Source organism: Cupressus sempervirens, chromosome 3 (assembly GCF_028749045.1).
Source record: "Cupressus sempervirens isolate cs-2001-9-10 chromosome 3, ASM2874904v1, whole genome shotgun sequence".
NCBI classification, from domain to species: Eukaryota; Viridiplantae; Streptophyta; class Pinopsida; order Cupressales; family Cupressaceae; genus Cupressus; species Cupressus sempervirens.
Genome location: NC_143120.1, coordinates 841,023,793 through 841,035,089, shown reverse-complemented (window position 1 = coordinate 841,035,089; position 11,297 = coordinate 841,023,793). Strand labels below are relative to the sequence as shown.

General features: G+C 34.3%; 1 pseudogene; it reads left to right on the top strand.

The window, feature by feature from the left end:
- The first annotated feature begins 2,113 nt into the window (after positions 1-2,113).
- Positions 2,114-6,098, top strand: LOC149569398 (serine/threonine-protein kinase Aurora-2-like; annotated as a pseudogene).
- Positions 6,099-11,297: the final 5,199 nt, after the last annotated feature.

Sequence of the window (11,297 nt, the reverse complement as noted above, 5' to 3'; positions counted from 1 at the left end):
AGTGCCAACAAATCCTCCTGGGTTAAATCTACCACTGTGGGCAGCCCATTAACCCCACCCTCCACACAGACCCATCCTCTAATGTAAGTTATTTGGATGTATGCGCACTCTATGATCTAGAATCAAGATTATTTAAAGAGATGGTTGTGCTAAGTGCATGGCTTTTGTATCAAACCTGAACCATATTTTGTCTTGTGTTGATTAAGAGATGAATTGTCATTACTGGCAACTATTACCCATAAAACAAAATATGCGAAAGACATTGTCAAATATTATGGAAGTTAAAAGTCATTTTCTAGCTATGTTGTTTGAAATAGCACAATAAAATTAGTTTAAGAAATGAAAACTCAAATCCTTATACAAGAAAAAAATTGAAAAATATGGAGGATTGTATTTTCTTGGGCTTGTGAGTGACTACATCAAAAAATAGAATATAAAATTGCAAGCTAGTATCTAAATTCTATAGAAATGGCATGAACATTATTGCTGATAAACGAGGGCAAAGTTTGCTAGAAAATATTAAGTTTGTAGATGTTATTTTTATAGTCAAAGAGCATTCTAGATCTTGGGATAATAATTAAAAATCTGGATGTTTTTATCTACCCTCTATATTGAAAAGGTACCTTTATGATGATCTGATGGGATGATTCTATGTTTTAGCAGCATGCCAAGAGTTGAGCAACATTCTCTCTACTTTCGAGGATAGTCTACTTGTAATGTATATCCTCTATTTCATTAAAAGAATTTAAAAAATGGGTTGTCAGGTTTTGTTGCTTTGCAATTCCTTATTCTTATCTATGATGTTAAATACTGGGCCATTGAGGCACCATCTGAACAACTTGATATGAGAGCTCCTATTTGTTTTGAGACTAAACTTAAAATCTGCAAATGTGTAAAAGGGATTGTTAAGAATAACTGGTCTTATCATGTGCATATTAGTTGCCAAAGATCACCATGACCAAACCTTAATTTTTTTTTGGTAAACTATTCCCTTCTTAACCACTATTTTTTGGTATTGACATCTTCAAATATGTTAAGGTGTTGCACTTTGCTTTACCTTTTATCTATGCCAAATTCACATAAGGATGCAGAATATTAGATGATATTGTATGTTAATATATCATTTGGGGATCTGGACATGGTTCTTTCTCATGAAATCTCCATTGATTTATAGATAGATTTGAGTTATGACACCACAGATCTATTTTGTTAGGAGGGATTATTTACTATTACAAACTTGTTACCAAAGAACCCACTCTAATGATCACTTCAGATCAACTCACTATACATTAATGGCTATCCTTACACAATTAGAATTTGTAGCTTATTTGTTGTTCCATACGTCACATTATTATTCCATGGGCACATGATAGTTATCCTTAATGCCTTTGATTTTCCATACCAAAAGAGTGAAAAAGTATAACAAGGTTTGTACGAAGCAGCATTATTTCATTTCTCATTTTGCACTATAGTTTTTCCATTGCTAATGCATTTTCACACCTCCAACATAGATGGTGCATTAAGCAGATTTAAATATCGCTTGTATTTAGATATCCTAACATCTATATAGGTTATTATGCATATTGACCATGTGCACAAGTGATGTCTACCAATGTTGTAGGTAGTTTTTGCACTTTGTACCTTAGGTACTCATGTTCCTATACTTGGAAGCTTAGACTAAATATTCCTTGATGTTTTAAAACATTCAAACTCCAACTTTCTTCCATGTCCATAGTGTTGACAATCCTATGTCAAGGCCAATGATGATTCCATAACATGTGTGCTCTCCAGCATCTAGTGTGCAAATGTATGCTCTTAACTGAGAAATATAGTTCTGGAACATGCCATCAAAAATAATTCAAACCAATAGCTAAAATATATTTCCTTTTGGAAGATGACATTAGAAAAAGATGTCATATAATGTTTTGAATTATTGATATGCTATATTAAAACAAATTTGTTATGAGATTTATGAACTCTTATATGGTCTAGAACATAATCAATCACTTATTCATAATGTATCTATATATGAACATGGTTTAAGTTTGACATAACTTTTACTATTCTTGTAGAGAAAAAGTTCTTAAGTGGCTTGGCAATTGGTGTAGCAAGCATGCAAGTTGGTGAACGTGCATTGCTTCATGTGGGATGGCAACTGGGATATGGGGAAGAAGGCAAGTTTTCTTTTCCAAATGTTCCTCCTAAGATTGATCTCATATATGAGGTTGAGCTTATTGGTTTTCAGGAAGCAAAGTAGGTAAGTCTAATTCTTCTCTTCTCACACTAATTGGTCAAGCTATATATGTAGGAACTAAATGTGTAAGAGTAACAGAGGCTCAAATATTAAATGCTAAACATTGTGTGATCCAATTTCCTTTGGAATGGCTAGTATTAGGGACAAAAAGGGTGAACGATGTGGTTATATGTCAATGTTAATTTTATTTTGTATCATTCTTAAATCTTAATGTCTTTTGGTAAGATGACAGGCAGGTTCTATCTAGTGTTAATTTTGAGTGCTCGTTGCACAATAGACCTAAGTGATATGTCTTGCATGTATTGTTAGGGCATTTAACAAGTCATTCTACTGATCCCAACATCACATCTGACCAATTGACTTGTTTTTAAAATCATTGCCATAAGCACAATGTCACCTCCTATGTCATCATATTGATAGAGATTTTTGCATGGACCTATCTAACCATCCTTCAAATGAAAGGCTACATTGAGTATGCTAGGAGATGGAAATGGTGATGGCAATGATGATTACCAAAGGCTCACTAGGAGAAGTGTATTGGAAACTTTTGAGGCGAATTATGGTAGTTTTATGTATATTATCCATATGAATCACTAGCTCTTTGGTCTTGTTGCTGGTATTTAATTCTATTTTTCTTTAGTCCCCAACCCCCTTCTTATTAACAAGTTGTTATGTTGTAGAGCTTCATGTACTAGTTGTTGAAGGGAGTTTCTTACTGCCATGGTCATGGTGTAATGCACAAGTGCTTCTATTTGTTTCACATGCATTGTGTTATGGGTCAATTTTGATTTTCTTTTTTGACAAATTAGTGATGAAGAAACTTCATGATCACATGGAGTTTTAAACATGGCATCATTGGTTTTAGATTTTATCTAACAAGTTATTTCTATGGGTGAAATTATAGTGTCAGTGAAAGTCTGAATCTCTTTGTAGAATTCATTGATTCAACCATAGTCAAATTTTTAGCTCACTTTTAGTTTTCAATTATTGTCAATGCATTTTTGTCTTGACATCTGATCAATTGGACTACATTATGCAAATCCCAAATCTAATGGTAAAACTAGCCAGTGTCTTTTAGTGTTTTTATGATTCTATGGGGAATGTTGCTTTGAAATCAAGTAGGTTCATTGGTTTAAGATTCTACCTAACAAGTTGATCATGGCCATCTTAATCAGTATAGGTTATCACACAACTGAAACTCAATTCCATACCCATGTTGAAATTCTAGAAACATTTTAAAATTATGGAATTCCACACCTATGTGTTTATGCACCCAAACTTGAATCAATTACCGATCCCCCTTGCTCACTTCCTACTCGAAGTGGCCCACCCCTTCACAAGGGATGAAACTAGTTATGTCAAGTCATGTGGGAACTGTTGTAAGACCCTAAAACTATAGTTGGTCACCCTATAGTTAATGCTATTTTAGTATGACTCTTGACTAGGATTGTATCTGGAATCTTAAGAACTGACAAGTACTAGCACGTGGTTAGTGCACCTTGGCCAGGGATTCACTCTATATGTTATCATATCATCAAGTTCTCACCCTATCCAACTTGCACACTTAAGCACACAATAGGCTAATAGAAATCTCAAAGGGGAAGAAAAGTTTCCTTTCTTATGTCCTCTGTACATTTTGACACACTCATCTTGCATACAAATGTTCAAGACCATTCTATCTTGTTTCTTTATTTGATTTGTTATTGTTTAAACTAAACCAATTATAGATATGTGGCCCACTCAGCATGGATTTGCACAATGTACTCTCTCAAGCCGATGTACTCAATCATGATCCTTGATTCTAATGAGTACATGCACTTTAGCTCTTGCTCAAGTTGCACTCTGTCCATTCTAATGTGCTCATGGAGTAGTTCTCAAATCAATAAGTTTAGCCACTACAATAGTTTCTTGAATTGAAACTACTAAAAGGAAGTCTCTTATTTAAACTTTTCTAATACTGACAACAAATATTGGGTGGATATTTCCTATATCTTTATCTCAAGATAGAGCTTAAACCTTGTCTATAATAGAAGAACTATCCACTTGTTCTTTTAATTTTGAAAGAGGCAGTTCTTATGCCTACATAATTAAATCTTGAGAACATTCACTATACATTTCATCCTAAGTCCTTAAGGAGATTGTGAATCTTATTTAACATTTCACCTATGTCACTTTGCAGTGAATGATAGTCTATAGACATACTTGACCAGTTGTAAGGTTTGCTATATATTGTACTCAATACAAAATTAATTCCTTATGAGAATTCATCATAACTTTAGTAGCATGGTCTAGATAGCATCTTAAACAACTATTTTAAAGTCCAAAACTTTGCCTATGTTTCCAGAATTTTGAATTTCAACATGAATTTCAACATGTGTATGGAATTTCAACATGGGTCTGGAATTTCATACCTATGTTTCCAGAATTTTGTTTCTAGAATGGCATAGTTTTTTTTAGTGAAGGACTACCACTTAATGATTCACCAACTATTTTCACTTGTGTGAATAGAGAAACTTTGTTGTGGCTTTAAAAGTTCTATTCAAGAACCAGCTCTAGTAGTCACAAGTAGAGCACTAGTTGCGTAGGGAGATTGAAATTCAGAGTCATCTCCGCCATCCAAATATACTTCGATTGTTTGGATACTTTTAGGATCAGGTGCATATCCTACAATGTTCTAATCTTTTGGGTGACATTTACTTTTCATCAAAGCCTTCCCTAGTATTTCTTTAATTGATTCTTTGATTCATCAATTTATTCAGAGTAGGGTCTATCTTATTCTTGAATATGTTGTAAAAGGTGAGCTCTACAATGAGCTCCAATGTTGTAAATGCTTCAATGAAAGGCGGTCAACTACTGTAAGTACAATTGGAAATGGCTTATAATCTACTTTTCTTTTTTTAGTCTGGACACTATTGACTCTTTTTTTGTATAGTACATTGTGTCTCTTGCAAAAGCTTTGATATATTTCCATGAAAAACATGCCATACACTAGGATATCAAGCCAAAGAACTTGTTAATTGGCATATAGGTAAGTACCAAGGATGAATATATTTCTAATGATACTCAATTTAATCTTGCAAGGATATCTTTTTGATCATTACATTATTAACAAATTCACTTGTCAGGGTGAGCTAAAAATTGCCGATTTTTGTTGGTCTATGCACACTTTTGATAGAAGGCGAACAATGTGTGGAACATTGGATTACTTACCTCCTGAAATGTGTATGTTAGTGTGTAATATTTACTTTTCTCTTCATTGTTTCCTTCTAGATTATTTACATATTTGCAAATGTCTATTCCAATGGACAACAAGGAGCATGATTTTGGGGTAGACATATGGAGTTTGGGGATCTTATGTTGTGAATTTCTTTATGGGGTTCCTCCTTTTGAAGCAAAGGCACATTCAGACACTTACAAAAGGTCTGAGAAGCCATACTATGTTTCAGTTCTTAGTATTTTTTATTTTTTTTGTTTTAGGCCTTATACTTGAAGGGTTCTTATATTTGCTTATTTCAAGCATGGATTTGACCATGGCTAGCTTTTTTATGCAGGATCATGAAAGTGGATTTGAAATTTCCTTTAAAGCCACTTGTTTCTGCTGCAGCTAAAGATCTAATATCTCAAGTTAGTATATGGTGCCTTGATATTCTGAAGACAATTTTGTTAGATATGTCTGTCTCACTACTTATATAAATTTTTAATTATCATGGTTACGCAGCTACTGCAGAAAGATTCCTCAAAGAGTTTGCCTTTACACAAGCTTTTACAACATTCATGGATTGTTCAAAATGCTGATCTTGATGGTATCTATAGACCATTCAATTTAACTATGTATTTGTTGTAGCCTTCCTCTAGGAGGAGGATTCAATTGAACTATTCATCTAGGAATTCAATTGAACTATGTACTTGTAGCCTTCCTCTTGGAGAATTATTGTAAGTTAGTATTAATTTGTGATAATCATTTTTTGACCATTAATCATTTTTTGACCATCCCTAGATATGCATAGAGTGTTTCTTGCCAGTCTAAAAACATGTAACATGTATATAGATCTAGGTTTTTTCTTTGATTTCTGGTATCTCCTTCCTATATTGTTGCCATTCATGTAATTTATTAATTTGCCAAACCCTCTCTTTTTCTCCTCCTCTCTAAAATCTACTAATTGGGTAGAAAAAAACACAAGATCCAAATCCATTTCAACGTTTGTTTTCCTTTTAATCAAAACATCCAGAAGTTTTTAAACATGTGCACTAAATATGAGTTGACATTTGATGTGAACATAAATTTTAGAGATATAGGATATGTAGGTAGTTTGTAGTTATAAAGGATGTTCCCAGTAGTACCTGAGTACCTTGAATATAGCTAAGAGTGATAACATTATATTATTAATGAAAAAAATTATAACCAACAATGTCCAACATGCCTTGATACTTAGGAAGGTACTTGTACCTACCCAAAAAGCATGAAAGCTGAGGAGGGGCCCATGACTTAAATGTGACAATTGTCAAGATCTTAGATGAACACTCATGTCTTATCATGGAAGAAGTGTACAAACATAAATATCCTTATGATTGGAAGACAAAAAAGCCTATAATATTTGGAGCAACAGAATAGTCCCTTGTAAGTATTTCAATATTTTTAGCTTCTTTGAGGCATTCTATAAAACAATTCAAATGTCTTGCCTATGATTTGACATTTTGCATGCATCGTGCACTCTCTCATCCTGATGATGGATTATAGAGAGTGATCTAAAATGATGATGCTAAAAAACATGCACAATCAAATCCAAAACGAACTTGCATTACAAATGGATTGTGGAAATCTAATATTGTTAATTTTGCATGCATGTCTACCACGACAATCACAACATAAACATATAAATAATGAGATTATATATATGTTTAAGTTGTGATTGTCCTGGTAGACATGCATGCAAAATTAACAATATCAGATTTCCACAATCCATTTGTAATGCAAGTTCATTTTGGATTTGATTGTATGTGTTTTTTAGCATCATCATTTCATATCACTCTCTGTAATCCATCACCACAATGAGAGAGTGTAGGATGCATGCAAATTATCAAATCATAGGTGTGGTATGTGAATTGTTTTATAGAATGCCTCAAAAAAAAAATTGACCAAGCATTGGTCAAAATTTTGACCAATGCCTAGCGATTTTCTACCAATCATTGGTCAAAATTTTGACCAATGTCTGGTGGTTTTTTACCAAGCAATGGTCAAAATTTTGACCAATGCCTGGTAGAAATTGTGCCAAGACTTTTGAATGATTTTGACCAATAGATTGGTCAAAATTTTGACCAACCAGTGTGTTGGTAAAAATTTTGATGAGAAAAATTTTTGATGAAATTGTTGGTCGACATTTCGACCAACCTAGGTCAAAATTTTGACCAATAATGGTCAAAAAATGAGCCCAAATGTACTACTAGTTCCATCCCAGTTATCACAAGCTACCTCCAATGATTTGATCTAGATGGCCAGCTTGGTGACAAGGTGAACTAAGCCTTTGTGAGTAGAAACATGCAAATCTTTCTTCATGAGTGTTTTAGCAAAGGCTAGTTCCTTGTACAATATCTCCATATGTCGAGTCAAAATTGACTAGATGCTTATCAGTTTAGCCTTGATATTTGCTTCATCTATGAGTAACACTGTTAACTGACTTTTGGAGTTGAGGAGATTTCTGAAATGTTTCTCACTCTGAGCTGGAGATGTTGGCAGAGTTATACTAGATGATTGTATATGACTCTCCAAACTCAGAATATGACTCCTTATTTCTTGTGTGAAGAGCATGGGATTACACAATTTGTTGTACAAAGAGAAGATGTTCTCCAATACCTTCTTCATTCTATCTATTTTGGTTGCTAACTCAACCTATGATAGTGCAATAAAACTTGATATCTTTTCATCAACCTTATGTTGGCACTTTCTTTCAGACCATTCGAGTAATTTTATATTTGAATCTAGGTCTGTGTCATTTAGCTTCTCCACTAAGATGGTTAACTGTTCAATTATTGGCTTGTTTTCCTCTTGAGCTGGTAGACCAAATGCATTAATGAAAATGTCCTTGATATCTTTCAAGGATTTCTTCTTCATATGCTCTTGTCTGAGCAATTCTTGATTCTTCTTCTTTGTTAGAGCTTCCTAGAGTATGACCATTTGCTCAATAGTGATAGTTGCATAATTAAACTTGAGCAACTCATTCACTTCATCCAAGTTCAAATTAAAAAATGATGTGACTTCATGTACCTTAGATGTTCTTGGGCTTAGCCATGATGATTGTAGGGGTATAGCTTCTATACTCAAACTATGAATAGCTTGACTAGGACGAGTAGCAATTTCTAGTAAAGTTACCAGTTGTTGTATTGCTAATTTCTCCTTAGATTTTATAGTCATACCTAGCTCTTTAGTCTTATTTGTTTCCTTCTCTATATTCATAGATGCATCTTGCTCTTGTGTTGTAGGTGCAAGAGTATCTACCCGACCTTTTTGAAGTTGCATTCCTTTAGTCTTCTATGTTTCATCTTTCTACTCTCCAACTGTCTCACCCTTATCATGTTCACTTTCCTTTATAGTGACTGAGACTAGAGTACTTTGTGCCAATGTAATGATGGTAGAAGTAGCTAGCTCCTTCCTTTGATATACCACAAGGGGTAATGTGGGTTGTATCATGGAAAATTGAGGACCGGCTATAGGTGTAACTTGTTTCTATAGTTCCTCTCCTGCAGATACCTTGTCTGCCTTCTCAATCTCATCAACACTCACTAGTACAAGATTCTCACAAAGTTTGGCTTGGGTAGTGGATTCCACCAGTATCTTCTTCAATTCATCCTCTATCAGGGAATTGATGTTCTGATTGATAGCAACAAAAAAATCCTTTATCCTTACAACATCATTTTCTATGTTCACTTCATGTGGAGGACTGGCACTCAACACTAGTGTATCTAGTACACTCTATTCTATTTGTTGCTCATCCTTAGGTGGTGCTTATGTATCTACATCTATTTTAGTGTCTTCCTCTTGTGTAACTAGCTTAGTATCAACTATAATTACCTTTGTTACCTATTTTTTCTCTTCTTTGTCCTCACCTACCTCAATAGGTGCCTACATTATTGCCTAGGGTGTTGTTAAACCATATAGTGATTTCCAAACCAAAGTGGTTTTTTATACAACATCCTCAACCTTATTTTGCAATATGTTGAATGCCCTATAGTAAATTTTCTAATATGCTTCTTCAATGCCTTGGCCAGTGTCTCTCTATCCAATTCTGGCATCACTCTGGCAAGTGTAGTCTCTCTGATTTGTCTTTCTATGTTTAGACTATATTGCCACTTTTTCTCAACTCTATTAGATAATTCCTTTGTTAGAGAGCTGGCAATCTCAATTGGAGTTTGTTTAAATATTTCCATCATGGCATAAATTGACTCCTCTACTTGGTTCATCTCATCTTTTCCAAGTGTATCAAATTTAATATGTATGAGACTAGATCAATCAGCATTGTTCCTTATATTCTTACATATATTGTCTATATCTGAAGGACTATGACTTACCACTTGGAACTGGTTGTTGTCATCATATTTTATCTTCTCTTCATCAGATTCAACTAGAGCAACATATTTTCTCCTTGGTCTCCTCTCAGGATCCTCTTCATTGCTAACTGCTCTAGCCCTCTTCTCTTTTGGCTTGACTTCTTCTTGAGCCTTCTTTGTAATAGTCCTTGTGCTTGCTCTTGTAGAGGGAACTGTAGGCTTAGGTTTTGCATCCTTCCTTGGTTTGCTAGCAGCTAGTGTCTTAACTTTCCTCTTCTTTTTCTCAGGTACTTCATTGGCTTCTTCTCCCTTAGCACCTTCTTCAATTTCCACTTCTTCTACTTGATCTTCTCCTTGACCTTGAGTTAAGGCCAATGATGCTTGAGCTGGTATATCCTCTTCTTCTTCTCCATCTGCTCCATCAAATTTCTCTTTTAACTTCTTCACAATTTTGTTCTTCTTCGTAATGATTGAGGTAGTCTTCAAGTCCATTGTTATCTTGAATTTGACTACATCATAGTTTCCAAAGGTAGTAGCCTTAGCATCTACATCTTCTACAAGTAATGTTGTTATTACTGTAGAGATTTCATCAACATTGATTTCATAGCCTAGTGGCCTTAGCCACCTTACCCTTGGAACAATAGCTTAAGCATATGTAAAATCAGTGTCAACTAGAAAGAAAACATCATTGAAATGTTTCTCAACTAGTGAAACTAGTATCCTCAGTCTCTTCTTCATTGATTGTTTGAAGTCCTCAAAATAGCTTGTCATAATTAACTTAAAATTGTTCCCAAGTTGCTCAATAAACTCACCTATCTGCACTGCAACAGATCTATTTTTTTTCCAAGAAACTTTACCAAATGTGGGGAAAGTGTTCTATACATAAAAGAACATACATACAAGAATTGAGCCAAGTTTACATTTTTCACTTTCGGTCTTCCTTATAGCTCCCAAATTTTCTAACAATTGTTGAATCTACAACTCGGCAAGGTCATAGGTATGATCCTTCATGACTATCTTATAGCCCATGTCAACAACAATACATCGTACACTGTTGAGCCTGCTTGATTGATAAAATTTATGTGCTATTATCCTCATGATAAATGCAATTAGGGGATCTGAAATAGTATCAATTGTCACCCCTCGTTTGTTCTACACTGCCCCTGTATTCTTCTCAATGACCTCTTTAGATTCTCTTCTCATTATTTTAGGTCGGTCAAGTGTTGGATACCCTGATACTCTATGTACAATTTTCTTGGTGATCTTCACTAGTTCATTTTCCAACCATATAGAATTATCATGAATTCTTCTCAAGACTATCTTAATCCATTTAGTCTTGAAAACATTTAGAAAATCTAGGGCACGGTTCAACCGTTTCCTCTCTACAATTTTGAATTCATCCTTTAATGTTCCATTTTCACATAATTTTCCATAGGTTTCCCTAATTTCCATGTCTCCTATGCTTCCAACCTTACATGTATAGCAACATCTTATGTCTTGA